Here is a 16308-nt window from a genome sequence, read left to right as displayed (position 1 = left end):
TGAAAAGTGGACAGCTCTAGTTGGATCAGCCTGATTTCCCTTTGGATTTGGCAGAATAGTTGCTCAGATAAATGCCGTTCCCCTGGTTGTAGGGTCCCCTTGCTCATTTGCTTTTCCACTGACATGCTTCACATTGACCTCTACCCACGTCAGGAGCAATGCCTCTTGTTTAGAGCAGGTCCAAGATGTTGGCGTGAAGATACACCCTTCAGGTGAGTCCAGTGGATCTTTCGATTTGTTTCAATTCTGGAAAAGGTTGTTCATAGAAACTTGCTGCTAGAAAGAAAGGGGTGTGGGGGGGCTATTTTGTTTTAGCAGTACTTTGTTGGTTTGTGAGGTCCTTTTGAAGTCTTGGCTTCAGAACTTCAAAGTGCATAATCACCTGATGTGATGGCTCCGTTCCCCAGACTGGGCACACCATAGTACTTTAGGTGCGTATGTGTGTGTATTTTTCATTGCGGTTTATGTTCTAACAGCAAAATGAAATTATTTTGGTCCAGCACAGAATGTGCCTCTGTATTAAGGAGCATTTGTAAAATTGACCTCTCTATTTTAGTAAGTATGTGATCTTACGCTGCCACTCTTTTTAGGGGGGTTATTTTTCTGGTAAAACTTTCTAATGGACTACATCCACAGTGGGTGATGGTAATTTAACCGCTTAATGCTTTTTCTGTCCAGTGATATTTCAGCAGAAGTGCTTTCTCTTTAAAGCTTTTAAAGATAATGCTTTTAGAAATACTGCATTGCAATCAGCTGATAAGGATGATCAAATAGTATCATGACAGTTGCACATTTTTATATCCGAACATTTGCAATGTTTGCATATGTTGCGCTCCTTTGTATGCTGAATACAAAGGGCATTGGGTCCTTTTGATGTTGCTTTAAAGAAGCTTTTTAGACATCTGATTTACTGAACAGTATTGCCCACTGCTCTTTGTAACGGTTGAGTTGGTTTAGGAGATTTTAACTGTATTTTTTTTAATTAACTGTTTATGATTATGCGTTTTATACTGTTACTTGCAAACTGTTCTATGGCTTTAATGAAGAGCATAACATTAAAAAAAAAAAAAAAAGATTTTTAAAAAATGTGCCACCTCGCACTATATGAGTTTCATGCATCAAAATGCATAAACATACATACAGCTGAAGGAATGGAGATAACCTCACCGGAGCTGATACATGCTTAAAATTGGAGCATCACAAGGGTTGTTTTTGGCCAGCATCCAAAGAACTGCTTTAAGCTTATACAAGAGTTTGTACCCACCCAGTGGGATTTTAGATTTCAACAGCAGATTTCATCTCCCCATCCCTCCATGCCATATCCTAGATTTCTTTTGCTGCTCCCCTTGGTTTTGAGAGCTTTTTACTATACAGGATTCAAGGCAGCTGTTCATAAAACACAAGTACAGCTTTGGGTACGCAAAATTTGCTTTTGGGGTCTTGGCTTCTATGCAGAATAAGAGAAAGCTTTTATTTTGTCCAGAGTTTATGCCATTTAATATGCCTATTAAATGAGGAGTTACTCCTGACTTTTTAAATTAAGCAAGCAAGGGTTCAGCAAAATATTTCCAAACCAAAAATGGCATAATTTGAATTTATATTTTGATTGCAAATGTTAGTGCTTACGATGCCAGTGATATTTTTAAACTTCAAAGCCAAATAACTTTGTGGTAGCTACGCACACAAGCTCAAAGGAGTTTAGGTTTGGGCAGATTACTAGTCTAAACAATTTGTCGTGTTAAACCAATTCATATTGATAAATGACAAGCATGATATACTAACTGTACAAATTGTAACTAACATCTTGTAGTATGTGCTTCAGAGTGAAATACTACCTTTTGGGATTATGAAGATAAAAGTTTTCTTCAGCTGCGACTCTATACACATTTACCTGGGAACAAGTCCTACTGAACTCAATGGGACTGACTTATGAGTAGGCATGTGCAATATTGTGCTGTCACTGAAACGTTTATACTTGCGATGTGAGTTAACTGTTTAAGATAAGACCTTTACAGAACAGGATATCATCCGTTCCTGACAATCTTCTGGGTAGCTGTGTCAACTTTAAGCTCTCTGATCCAACAGTGAATCCCTTCTAATAGTTTTTTTATTCTATGAGATATCATGGGAACACATGTATTTTAGGTGTGTTAAATGCTTTTCAAGTTGTTCCCCTATCATGTCTAGTTTTCAAATAGTTTTTCTAGGCAATGAAAGCTTTATTAACTTAGTGACAGCAGGTTTCCGGCAAGATCTGTTGCCTACTTTCCTAGTGATCTCATTATCTCCCAGTCCAATTAATGCAGATCTTACTGTTGCAAGTATCCTTTCCTAGCTTGACCTGCCTCAGAATAGAAATTATTAATTTCAACATTAACCACAGGTGATTGGAAGCACAACAAGGCCACTCAAAAAGAAGGGAGTGGCATCTATATGCTTTGGGGGCTTTCTCAGGATACAGAAGTATATGTGCTTATAAATTAAAAGGGTTTTCCTTTTTCTTTTTAAAGACCAAAATGGTTCTAGGACTTACAGAATTCATTGGCATTTGAAACGAGAGAGTAAAGGGATTTGAAAAGAGCATAAATTAGACTCCTGTAGACAGACCATCAATTGAGTGTATGAGGGAGAGCAGTGGAGATATTGAATGTTACAGTGTAAGCTAAGGGGGAGAAAAATGGAGGGCAGGTAATTAGAGGCAGTAGGCCACCTTAGAGCCCTAACAGCTTATATTGAATCCTGGAGGGAGTATGGGGGGTTGTCCCCCCCCCCAGCCCCTGCACTTATACAAGAATGTTTCAGCAGGAAATGAAGGAAAAAGGAGCATGTTTCCTTTTCCAGTCTCCAGGACCCCCACCCACCACTCTGCCGCTATTAAATGTTCTGCAATGAAATCCTTCTGCTAATACAGTGGTACCTTGGGTTAAGTACTTAATGCGTTCCAGAGGTCCGTTCTTAACCCGAAACTGTTCTTAACCTGAAGCACCACTTTAGCTAATGGGGCCTCCTGCTACCGCCGCGCTGCCAGAGCACGATTTCTATTCTCATCCTGAAGCAAAGTTCTTAACCCGAGGTACTATTTCTGGGTTAGCGGAGTCTGTAACCTGAAGCGTATGTAACCTGAGGTAACTCTGTATATGGCACAGGGCTTGGGGTGGGGCCAGAATGTGTCCTTTCCTTTTCCTGTCCCCTGAAATGTCTCTCTCTCCCGAGAGGCCTGCACAGGGTTCCTGTTCCAGGCTAGCTGAGGCCCTGACCAGGAACCCTCCTCTGTTTAGGGACCAGAGATAACTGCAATGCTTTGTTACAGGTTCCACTGGAGAATGCTATATATAATCAGCTAAGCTTCCAAAAAAACGCCCAAAACAAACCTTAGTGACTCTGAATATTACTCAGAAATCTTTGGCAAAAACAGTCACAAGTAAGTGTTTGACACTGTCTAGCAGTCTTGGAAAATGGGAGCAGCAGACTATGATGTTGTTATCTGTGAACACAGTCTGTCCCTTTCTCAGCTCTGCTCCACAAGCTCAGGCAAGTGTCTTACTCTTTTGTAAACGGAGCACTCCTAGCTCAGGTCTGATCATTTCTGTATGCACATAGTAATGTTTTGCTGATACTGAATCTAAAGAAAAAGATTTATACTTATACTCCGAACTCCTCTAAGCACTAAACTCTGTGAGGAAAAAGAAGCAAGTATAATATTTGGGTTATATGGAGTTTTACAGGTTATATTTGGGTAACGTGGAGTTTCTTTAAGCAGACATTATTCCTGCAAATCTTACTAAAGTTGTTCTCTGTGCGGATGTTTCTTAATTTACAGGAAGCACAACTGCAGGAAGTTCAAGGATGTAGCATCCTGCTGAGCAATAGGGTGTTACTATTTTTTGTACTTACTTCTTGGTTAGTTGGCTCATAATTGACGAATTGATAAAAACAGGAAAAGCATAACTTTTAGACAATATAATCACTTGAGCTGAGATTTTAAATCCCCTTTTGCCAGGAACTCCTTGCTATGCTGCATTGTGCTTCTTCCCTTCCTTTAAATTTAATCTCAAAGCCTACTTAGACCTTGCCAAATAGAGACAAGGGAGATCTACAACACCCTTGTGGTTGTTGTATACATGTGCACAGCAGTCGTGTGGGATACCCCATGAGGAATTTGACTTCCACATGGTGGGCCTGGGCGATGTCCCAATGTATGAGGCGATGTATGAGGGCCAGAGTGTTCTGGTGGCTTCACCCAGTGGTATACTGTGAGTGAAACCACCACTGCTCCTTAGTTCCTCCGCTTCTAGCGCCCGGTGGCAGGAACAAGCAGCCTTGGCCAGGCTTGAGATGGGTGGATGAAGGAGCATGGAGAATTGGGCATGCAGTGAAAGAGGTTTGAAATCGGGGTGGGGGACACGCACCACAGCCCAGAGGAGAAATCGGCTCCTTGGGAAATCAGCTGCCCTGAGGGGAAGGTACTGTGGCGCTGGGAAGGTGGCAAACGAACGATTCAAAGCAAGGAGATGGCGACTGTCCTTCCCCTCTCCTAGCTTGAAACACAATGCATAGCCATATTGTGATGTTTGACTGGTGATACACTGCAGTGTTGAAAAGCTGACATCTCCCAGCCCTACCACATGGTGTATGCAAGACAGACAGATATGAAACAATGCAAATACCCTGCAGAAGTTTAGATTTACCATCAAGTTTGTGAGACAGCAACAATCCCATTTACTTTAAACTCCAAGATGTCAAATATTTCAGTTGTGTTCGGAGAATGGTGTTAGGGAATGACCATAGAATTACTTAGATTATATTATTAATGGTCATTTAATGGATGCACCATTATCATGTCCCATTATGACTTTGCTTCATCTTTCTGGTCCCTTTTTACATAACCATCTTTGAAGAACTTGTGGCAATCTCTTTCCCCTTGGGCTAGAAATAGTTCATAAACGCTGCTGTTTTGCTGTGGTTATAAATGTTGCTGGGTACTAACTTAAAGTATGTCCTTGTTGGTGCTGAATGCTTGCTGTTCTGATTTATAAGCCAAGCTCTTTGTGGTGTCATGATTTCGAAACACTTCACAGAATTAAATAGTCCCTTTGGACTAAAAGTTACAGATGACCATAACACCCAGTTAAAGAGTGGAGAGGAAATGTTACAACCCCTTTCTTTAACCTTGAAGGGAAGATGCCATTGCTCATAGGTAGACCATCTGCATTTGCATGCAAAGCACTTAATATTCAAACCTGCATTTCTTTTTAAAGAATCTGAAAGCAGAACTGGTAAAAAAGACCACAAAGTGCTGCTGCCATTTAAAGACCGTTAATGGACCATGTATATTGGTCCTTTGGTATGAGGCAGCTAAAGGCAACCTGATACAGGTAGGGCCAGTGTGGTTGTAGAGGTTAGAGTGTTGGACTAGGACCTTGGAGACCAGTGTTCAAATCCCCAAATCATTCCTGAAGCTCTTTGGGTGACCGTAGGCCAGTCATTCTCTCTCAGACTAACCTACCTCATAGGGTTGTTGTGCCGATAAAAGGGGAAAGAGAACTGTGTACACCACCCTAAGCTCTTTAGAGGAAAGGTGGGATATAGATGAAATAAACAAACAAACAGGGAGTGTCTTGCAAAAGTACAGTGGTACCTCTTGATACGAACGGGATCCGTTCTGGAGCCCTGTTTGCATCTAGAGGTAAACGTATCTAGCGACGGCACGTCTGCACGCGTGTATGTGCGTGACGTCATTTTGAGTGTCTGTGCATGCGCAAGCGGCGAAACCCAGAAGTAACGCGCTCCGTTACTTCCAGGTTGCCACGGAGCGCAACTCGAACGCGCTCAACTCGAAGCGTATTTAACCTGAGGTATGACTGTACTGTAGTTGTTACGAAATATGACATCAAACCTAGGGATCAGGTGGCAAAACCAATAGTTGCTTTTTTCCTCCAAATAATGGAAGCAAACCAAGTTTTCACTGAGGCATTCAGCAGAACCTCTGTGGCATCTATAATATACCTTATTTTGAAAGCATTTTTATACCACTCTTTGCCAGAAAGGCTCCCAGAATGACTTCCAGATGATCAGTCAAGACAGTCCTTTTTCCCACAGGCTTGTAATCAAAAGGTAAAAGGAATGGGGAGGAAAGAGGAAAACAAGCACCCTCAGGCACCATTTTTTAAACTTGTGAAGTAGTTTTTATAATGACCAGCTGCTTCCAAAACAGCTGACTGGCACTGCTTCCCATCTGAATTGCTGCTGCAGCCTGATGGGATGGATACTGCCAAGTAGCACTTGAGGAAGGAGCCTGATGGAGCTGCTGCTTCAGCAGAGCTACTGGAGCAGCCCCAAAATTTGTTAACCAGAAATGCTTGACCAAATCCAGTGAAAAAGCTATTCTGATCTGGCAAATTTCCAGTTCGTAAAAGCATCTCTAACAGCTTTCGAAATTTGAGCCCGATATATATCTAAAATGTTCTTTTCTCCATTATGGACACAGTCAATATAATAAATGAAGTATTAAAGTGTAACACAAAACATAAAAACAGATGGGTACTGTGAATGGGTAAGTAGGAAAACCTGATCTTTTCACTCTGTTCAACAGAACTTCTATTCCTCTGCATTCACTTCCAAACGACGAGACTTCTTACAAAATAACACAAATCCTGTGATTCTTCTTCGTTGCAGTCACTTTTAGGAACAGTTTTGCCATTATGCGAAGGATGAGGAAATTGTCCTTTTTGTCCAGAAGCAAGGTAGCAAAAGACATATCAGACAATTAGTAATATCAGACTTCAAAACCCATCCCACCCCCCTTTTGAACATATAATTCATATGTTTGTCCCAAATTCTGCAACAAGATCCTAACTCCTTCTGTGAACAGAATATAGTCATAGAATGGGGTTTTCCATCCTTCCCCTTTTCACTTCACTGCACCCTCCTAAAAATCTGTCCTGGGGTTTGGGGGATCCTTGGGAGAATGGTGTGTAGGATATGGAGCAGGGGGCTGTAGCAGGTGAGGGCAGAGGAAATCCCATTTCCAGCCTTTGATTTCTCTGTTTAGCTGACCTTCATGCTTAGGTAAAAATAGGCATTTGAAAGCATTGGTAGAGATAGCATGATTGCACCTTGATAGGGAAACAGTATTTTGTTAAACGAAGAGTCTGGCTTAGCGGCAGATTAAATGTTAAGTTGGCATCTGTGGTTTCACTGGAAGGCCCCTTAGGGAAGGGTGGTTAACTGGAGACCAGCTGGGCCAAATTTGGCCCAGGCATCGCCACTTGCTCATCCCCAGGCCAGACATATGTTTCCCCCTTACTTGTCAGAGTTCCTGTATTACCTCCAGACAAGTCCATTGATTACAGTAATATATGGCAAAACATAAACTTATTTACTATTTAAAAAATCATTTTGTATGTAAGTTATTGTAAGCGATTGTATGCTTGTATGAGGGCTAGTTGAGTTTGAGTTCAGACTGTTGCGACAAAAGTTATGCGGTGCTTTTTTTTAAAAGTTGCTATTCCAGGTTATTAATTCTCACTCTTTTCATCTACTATATTTTATAAACCTTTCAGCAGAAACTGCAATATCAAAGCAGTAGGTAATTATTGTTTGGCTGGTCAGAGATCTATTCAGGAGTTCACGCAGCTTTAAATTGTAGTCGTATGTTCATAATTATGAAATCCTGTGTGGAAAATAAAATAATCTACTGCAGGGGTCCTTCCTGCAAGTTATTAGTGAAGGCATGCACTCACTGTGAAACTGAATTTCTAGTTATAGATCTTTTTGTCATGAACTTTTGTATCCAAACTGAATAATTAGTTAGTTCATCTTCTCATATACATTCATTTCCTTTTGTTTGGGGTCATGAATGGAATGTTCTTAGAGTGCTATTAAAACCTGGCTTTCTTCAATTTTGGTCTTGTTTCCTGTTCATGCTGGAATTTTAATTTTGTTTTTAATGTAATTGACATATATGTACCAGTGTATGTTCAGGGGACAGAGTGCAGCTGAAGGCCGTTTAGTTGGTTAGACTATTTTTAGCATGTCCTGAACTGCATGTTGCTCATTTCTGCTGATATGTTAAAATACAATGTGCATTTGGCCACTTCTCTCCATGTGGTTGTCGGGATATGACCCCTTGCAAATGGCTTCACCACAGGTAATCTACTTAAAAGCACTTTCACTTACGTTATGGCACTTTCCCTCCAAGACTCCTAGCCCACAGCTAGCCATTACCAGATGGTTTCAAAACCTGTTTGGTTCTCTCTAAAAATCTCAAACTAATGCTCTTGGTGTCGTGAAAATTCTACTCAGAGTGGATTCCAATGTATCGTTAGCAGAGTAGCAACTTAAACACGTTGCAGGATTCCCCCCCAAATAGCCCAGAGGCCATTGTATTTCATCCAGCAGAGCTTTACTGCTACTGAAGGCAAATGAGCATAAAGGTCACAAATCCAATACATTCAAGATTGGCCCTGACCGTAAGATATCCAGTTGCAGCAGACATAACCTTACAATAACTTATAATAAGTTTAAACACTAAGCATACTATGTACAGAACACCACAAAAAGAGATAGAAAGAGAATGTGAAACCCTGGCTCCTTCTCGCCTTATTATAGTCAGCATGACCTTGACTGAACAAGATAACCGTACCAGTTCAAATCAGCTGTACTCAGCTTATCTGAAGGAATAACCCAAACATCATGGACCTTCTGCTTGTTTCTTTCACACAGATAAGCTTCCAGAACCCTCTTGAATTAAGTAGAATAGGAAAGATCTCTGCACATCAGATCAATACGTTCTGTACTAAGAAATGCAAACTGACACTTGGACTATTTTAATGACAAAGAGTACTTTTTGGTGACATGAAAGTCTCAGGAGTTCTGACAGTATCCCTCAACACTATACAATGCTTGCAGGATTCAGTGGTTACAACCATTGCAACCTGCAATGGAGTACAGATCGGAGATGATGTATCATTTGGCAAAATGAGTGACCAAATTAAAGTTAGGGTATTTTTTTTGTCATTCCAGAAAGGAAAATGTGGAATCTTGATTCTCTTTCCCCTGTACTTCCTTGCTTAGACTTGGTCTACACATCTACCAGAGTGAGGTGTATCAGTACTTTGAACGGTCTGTAAATGATTCCATACTGGAAAAAGTCTGTAGTGTTTTCTGGATGTTTTAAGAGCATGGAATTAGCAGTAAATTAGCCTCTTACGAATTTCATGGATTTGATTTTTTTGTTGCTGTTTTGCATAATACTTTAGTTTAATATACATATTTTTAAAAAGACCACAAATTTATGTTCAGTAGCTTGAATATTTATTTTCACCTTTTTTTCTCAGTGCCAGGAATATGTTTTCATCCATATTTGAAGTGTTATGGTCATATGTTGAAATTATATCAATTTGTTTGATTGTGACATGTAAGTAAAGGTATAATCATAGTTAATTTAAAATGATATTGGGTTGTGCAAAGTGGTTAGCGTTAGAAGGCGATTCAGGCTGGCATGTAAAGGAGATTCAGATTGGCAGCCAACTTGCTTTTCCGGTGTACGACCTCTTCTTATTAAGAGTAGCAATAAAGGGTCCCTACTAATAGCCTGATTATTATTAATATATGCTGTCTGCTACTGACCCACTTTGTTTAGAATGTGCATTGGATATGAAGCACCAAACATTGAAGAGTTGTAGATTTAAAAAAATCAGTTTGAAAGATGCCCTACCATTGTACATTTTAATAAGAGTTAACAGAAAAAGGTCTCTGCATGTTGCCAGGAGCAATATAGCAAAAGTCCTAAGTGCTAGTCTTCTTATTGTCATGTAGAGGAATTGTTAATCTGGTCACTGAAAATTAATTTTCCTAGGATAGACAGGAAAGCAGATGGGCTTGTTTAAAGCCTGCATACTGATTGAGTCAATTTTTGGAAGGGAGAAAAATGTAAATGATACTGTAGGACTTTTAAAAAAAGATTTCTGAATTTGTTTTCTGATGTGAGATACTATGCAACAACATAGGGTTAGTAGTATGTTTGTCACTCCCTCCCCCTTTACAACTATATTGTTTTACCAATGTGGTGAGATGGCTGGAGTACAGTCAGTATTTCTTGTGTTTATGCATTTTTTTAAAAAAAATGTAGCCTGTGGCTGTTGTTCAGTACTCTTAAAACAGAAAGTTGAGCTAGTTGATTCTTCTCTGAAATGCAACCACTCCTTTAATTATGAAACGCCATGTCTTCTGTAACATTTCTCCTTCAGCTTTTTCAGCAGCAAAAACTGCTGATCTTTTGCTTTTAGTTTTATAGCCAAGAGAGAAACTGCAACAACACGCAACCCAAACTGTCCTATGGTCTGCCCAGCAACAGTTGCTATTAATACACTCCATAGCATTAAACTGTTATTTACAGATGCTGTTAAAAATGAACCCAGCCATATAGTTAACAACATTCCCTTGCTTACCTTCTCTTTTTTTACGGATATCCCCCCAGGGCCTTATTATGAGCCTTTTAAGAAAGATAAAAGCAACTCCGGGCTAAATATTGGCACAAGGAACTTGTATTAAATGTTTCTTTGAAATGGTAACAAACAAACAAACAAACAAACAACATATCTCAACCATTTCAAGGTAGGGACGAAATTAATGGGAAGGTATCTTAAAAAGCAGAGACCTCACCTTGCCAACAAAGGTCCGTATAGTTAAAGCTATGGTTTTCCCAGTAGTGGTGTATGGAAGTGAGAGCTGGACCATAAAGAAGGCTGATTGCCGAAGAATTGATGCTTTTGAATTATGGTGCTGGAGGAGACTCTTGAGAGTCCCATGGACTGCAAGAAGATCAAACCTATCCATTCTTAAGGAAATCAGCCCTGAGTGCTCACTGGAAGGACAGATCCTGAAGCTGAAGCTCCAATACTTTGGCCACCTCATGAGAAGAGAAGACTCCCTGGAAAAGACCCTAATGTTGGGAAAGATGGAGGGCACAAGGAGAAGGGGACGACAGAGGACGAGATGGTTGGACAGTGTTCTCGAAGCTACCAGCATGAGTTTGACCAAACTGCAGGAGGCAGTGGAAGACAGGAGTGCCTGGCGTGCTCTGGTCCATGGGGTCACGAAGAGTCGGACACAACTAAACGACTAAACAACAACAACCAATCTTGAAAGTGTTCACTATATGCCTTTAAAATGCCTTTTCCTTCTCTCTCTTTTTGTAAGAACAGTTAAAACATTGGAGGGCCTGGCTTGCCAAGCCTGGCTATATCACACTCAGGGTTTGCCTGAAGATGTCATGGCACGGCATGGCTGTTTCCAAGTCAGACAATTTCTCGTTTCCCTTCATTTTTATACCCCTTTGACCTTTATGAAAGAATTTTGTTGCATCTCCTAGCTATGTCTGTGTTTATAGACTGTGATCTTTTGGCTGTACTGACTTAAATGGTACTTCCCAAATATGCTGTATAGACAACTGTCTTTTTAGCTTTGCCATTCTTCAGTGTTTTTACAGAACAAACATTAGAACAAAGGGTACCATTCTACTCATAGTTCTTCTGATTCTATCTGGGAGCATACCCTTAGCAAAGTCATTCTATTTTGCTGTCATGGCAAGCGTTTGGTACAGGACTATTAATATTTAAGCATCAACAATCATTCATAAATGAGAAATGGTCACCATCTGATGGACCCCAGACTTTCCATAGTGTCAGTTTCAGAGACTGTGTTTAGGTAATCAATATATCCTGAAAAGTATAAAGGTGGCTCGGATTAAAATCCTTAAAAATCCTTGAAAGTGAGGCCATTGCAAAACACACAAAAATGACTGGAATGTTAAATGGCCAATGTGTTAACTGGTTAACATGTTTGTTGTAGAGAAGATGTAGCGCAGAGCAAGACCACATTTTTTTTTTTTTTAAATCACAATTGTAAGATGAAAAATTGAACCCTGAATTGAGCAAGTCTGCTTCACAGGCCATAACGGAAAAAAACTTCTTTGTTCTGAAGTAGAATCCCATTGCATGTTGGGGAGCAATGGTTTGTGGTAGTCCAGTCAACATTTTGTTGACCATTGTAAGAAGAATGTTAGACTTGAGTTTGATCCTGCAGGAATTGTCTTGTAATGTGTCTATTGATTACAGTGGAGCCTATTTTAAGAAAAATATACTTAAAACATTGGTGTGCATTAATGATTTAGAATCACTTCACTAGTTCTGGCAAGTTCTTCATCATGGCTCAGTCTTCCATTGTCTTAAAATTTGAAATGTAACATTTCCCAGTAGACCTTAGACCTTCTGGGACAATCATGTCCCCGCTTTTGTATTTTCATATGGCTATCATATCGCTACTGTCATTATGAATTAGGGCTCATATCCCCTGACAAACAAACCATAGTTCTGAAATACACACAAAAATGACTCAAAGTTCTGTAAATAAGATGGGAAGATGCCTGTCTTTAAAGTATATAGTCTTCAGCCTCTGTTCATAAGGTTGTTCCAGGAACATTGACATTGTTTATAGTAATGTTACTGCTTATAGTAATAAATGTGTTCATAGGACCAGTATTTTAAATGAAAATACAAGCTTTGGGACACTGACACACAAAATATAGGAAGACTTGGATTATATTCCAAACAAAAAGTGGTAGAGTTCAACCTCATTGATATGAATGACCCAGGGGCATTCATAATATTGACAACAGATATTTAAACAAAGATGAGTGCTGTTGAAATAGATGTACTTTCTTATGGAACTGAATGGTTAGACGTGTTGGAGGACATACCATGAATTAGATTAAATGGGAGGTTGGAGTTAACACGTTTCTTACAGAATTGCAGCCGATTTTTCTTTCCACAGCTTTGTGGAAGAAAACGTGATGAGTCCAAATGTCCAGTAAGGTACCAATGAGAATCCTAATCAAAGCAACCTTAGCTGATTGGTGTTGAGCCTTGGGATATAGCTGTGGTTTCTTATAATAAAGTAAGCAAACGATGTGATGTCTTGGCTCAACATAAACACTTTTAAACCCATGTGACTGGGTGCTTTTCTAGAGCTTCATTAGCCTGAAACAAATTTCTCCCCACTGAGCACAGTCTAAGCTGGTTTTGGGAATTTTGTTGATGATGATGTAGAAGAAGCTGGTTCTATTTTATGGGAAACTGTTATTGAAGAAGATATAACCAATCTGTGTCTTGCATATTGTATTCTGTTCCTTTGAATATGGTGACATTAGTTTGAGTACATGAAATATTATGAGTAAGTGTAACACTGATTGGTTCAAAAGTTTTTGCTCACCTGGTAAACCTACACCTGATAAAGGTCATTCTTCAAGGGCAGTCCTAATATATTATTATGTATATCACTTCATCTTTATCCATTTTTAACTGCTGTAGTAGCAGCACTGAGAAGCTAGAGACTGACTGTGCGACCTGCAGCCTCTTCTTGCATAGGTTGGAAGGAGGGAAATGTGGATTGCCAAAGCCAAATGGCGTTACTGGATCTGACCTTCAGAACCTGAGTGTTATGACGATGGGCCCAGAGTCGGATTAGGGTGTGTGTGTCCTGATGGGAGACGCTGGGTCCCTTGCTATTGCTGCCTCCTTTGCAGTGAAACGTCTCCACTTTCTCCGTAATTTTATACCCTTCTGTCATGTTGCCTCTTCCTTGCCTTTCCTTTAAACTAAAACAGCTATGTTGTTGAGAAATATTAACTTGCTTTTCTCATTGCCTTTCCCTCTTGTGCTGTAACTGACTTCATTACTCCGGAGTTTAGGCAGTAATGTAATTTAAAAGATGAAGTGGTATGTTGATTCATTTCTGTGATTAAAATATTACTGTACCAAACAAAATGGATTTTGACTGAGGAAGGCAGAGCTTTGCCTTTTAGCCTTTCTCTCTCAAATCTCTAGCTAATACAGTGTGATTAAGGTGTGTGCTATTGCATTTGATACAGTGTGCTTGGGTAGGAAAAGAAAAGTTCATTTTTAATACGTGGGATAAGATAACACTTAAGGAAAGAGTTGTTGCAATAGAAGCTCTTTCTTAATTTAATCAATGATTTTCAGTTAATAGTAAGAAGTCCGATTACAGAGCAATGCTAAGCCTTAATGATTTTCGAAAAGCAACTCTTAACATATTTATTGCATTTTATGTTTGTGGCTAAGCTTTTTCCTAGTGAGCTTTTAAATCATAGTGGCATATCTGCACACACAGACACTTTTATATATACACACACACACATAAACATCAGTAAATGAATTCTCTATTCTGATTGGCATGTAGTTGGTAACCTAATTCGCTCAATGTGTTCTGTTTGAGAATGTAAAAAAGCAGAAATACTGTGCCAGATAAGAGATCAGTACAGAAGGAAAGTAACTCTTGAATGGTCACAGTTTGCTCTTGGCAAAATTTCTTCAGCAGATAAAAAGGTCAAGGAAGTCCACAAAATGTTCGCATTTCTATCCATGCTAATGCAAGTAAGTATCAACTTGTACTGTAAGGTAGTGGGTTTGGAAAAATAAAATAAAGCTGCAGTATAAAAACCAGAACTATCAAAGTTGTTTAATTATGCCCAGACTAAATCTTACTATAGAGTTCCATATACTATACTATAGGGTTCTGTCTTGGGCCCGGTCTTATTCAACATCTTTATCAACGACTTGGATGATGGACTCAAGGGCATCCTGATCAAATTTGCAGATGACACCAAACTGGGAGGGGTGGCTAACACCCCAGAGGACAGGATCACACTTCAAAACGACCTTGACAGATTAGAGAACTGGGCCAAAACAAACAAGATGAATTTTAACAGGGAGAAATGTAAAGTATTGCACTTGGGCAAAAAAAATGAGAGGCACAAATACAAGATGGGTGACACCTGGCTTGAGAGCATTACATGTGAAAAGGATCTAGGAGTCTTGGTTGACCACAAACTTGACATGAGCCAACAGTGTGACGCGGCAGCTAAAAAAGGCAATGCAATTCTGGGCTGCATCAATAGGAGTATAGCATCTAGATCAAGGGAAGTAATAGTGCCACTGTATTCTGCTCTGGTCAGACCTCACCTGGAGTACTGTGTCCAGTTCTGGGCACCACAGTTCAAGAAGGACACTGACAAACTGGAACGTGTCCAGAGGAGGGCAACCAAAATGGTCAAAGGCCTGGAAACGATGCCTTATGAGGAACGGCTAAGGGAGCTGAGCATGTTTAGCCTGGAGAAGAGGAGGTTAAGGGGTGATATGATAGCCATGTTCAAATATATAAAAGGATGTCACATAGAGGAGGGAGAAAGGTTGTTTTCTGCTGCTCCAGAGAAGCGGACACGGAGCAATGGTTCCAAACTACAAGAAAAAAGATTCCACCTAAACATTAGGAGGAACTTCCTGACAGTGAGAGCTGTTCGACAGTGGAATTTGCTGCCAAGGAGTGTGGTGGAGTCTCCTTCTTTGGAGGTCTTTAAGCAGAGGCTTGACGACCATATGTCAGGAGTGCTCTGATGGTGTTTCCTGCTTGGCAGGGGGTTGGACTCGATGGCCCTTGTGGTCTCTTCCAACTCTATGATTCTATGATAACAGATAAAGACAGCTTCTGTTTTTTGTCCTATTAATTGGATGAAATTGCAATGGGCTCTGTTCCCATTGAAATAAATGGGGTAAGTCCCATTTACCGTATTTTTTGCTCAATAAGACTCACTTTTTCCCTCCTAAAAAGTAAGGGGAAATGTGTGTGCATCTTATGGAGCGAATGCAGGCTGCGCAGCTACCCCAGAAGCCAGAACAGCAAGAGGGATCACTGCTTTCGCTGCGCAGCAATCCCTCTTGTTGTTCTGGCTTCTGAGATTCAGAATATATTTTTTCTTGTTTCCCTCCTCCAAAAACTAGGTGCGTCTTATGGTCTGGTGCATCTTATAGAGCGAAAAATACGGTAATTTCAGTAGTAACTAAGTGCAGCTAAGTAGTGTGATCAGGGAACAGATCCCGGCCTATGAAATTTCATTCGTTTGTTTGTTTGTTTGTTTGTTTGTTTGTTTGTTTGTTTGTTTGGGTTCCCTGAGCACCATTTAGGAAAACACTATGCTATTAAGGTTTTCTCTAACCTTCCCACTCCTTGCACTTGAAAACAGGTCAGTTAGGCAGCCAGCTGCTTCACGCCATACCTCCACTTGTTCCTCAAAGTGCTGGCAGTGATGATACTTCAAGCCATCTAGATTTGTGATTTTGTGGACAGGGCTAGAAGTGCAGCCAGGTATCTTGATATAAGGTACTGCATAATCTGTGCAATCTGAAAGAAAGCTTCCCAAGCTGTTTTTTAGCTGAACTCGTGTTTATTTTC

The 16308-nt window shown here is 40.1% G+C and overlaps 1 protein-coding gene across 2 annotated transcripts in view; it reads left to right on the top strand.

The window, feature by feature from the left end:
* COMMD10 (COMM domain containing 10) overlaps positions 1 to 16308 on the top strand; it is a 58901-nt gene that overhangs the window by 35662 nt on the left and 6931 nt on the right. The window lies entirely within an intron of this gene.

This window comes from Podarcis erhardii, assembly GCF_964252035.2.
Source record: "Podarcis erhardii genome assembly, chromosome: 11".
NCBI classification, from domain to species: Eukaryota; Metazoa; Chordata; class Lepidosauria; order Squamata; family Lacertidae; genus Podarcis; species Podarcis erhardii.
The sequence above is the reverse complement of the archived record's forward strand: the minus strand, read 5'-3'. Positions and strand labels throughout refer to the sequence as shown.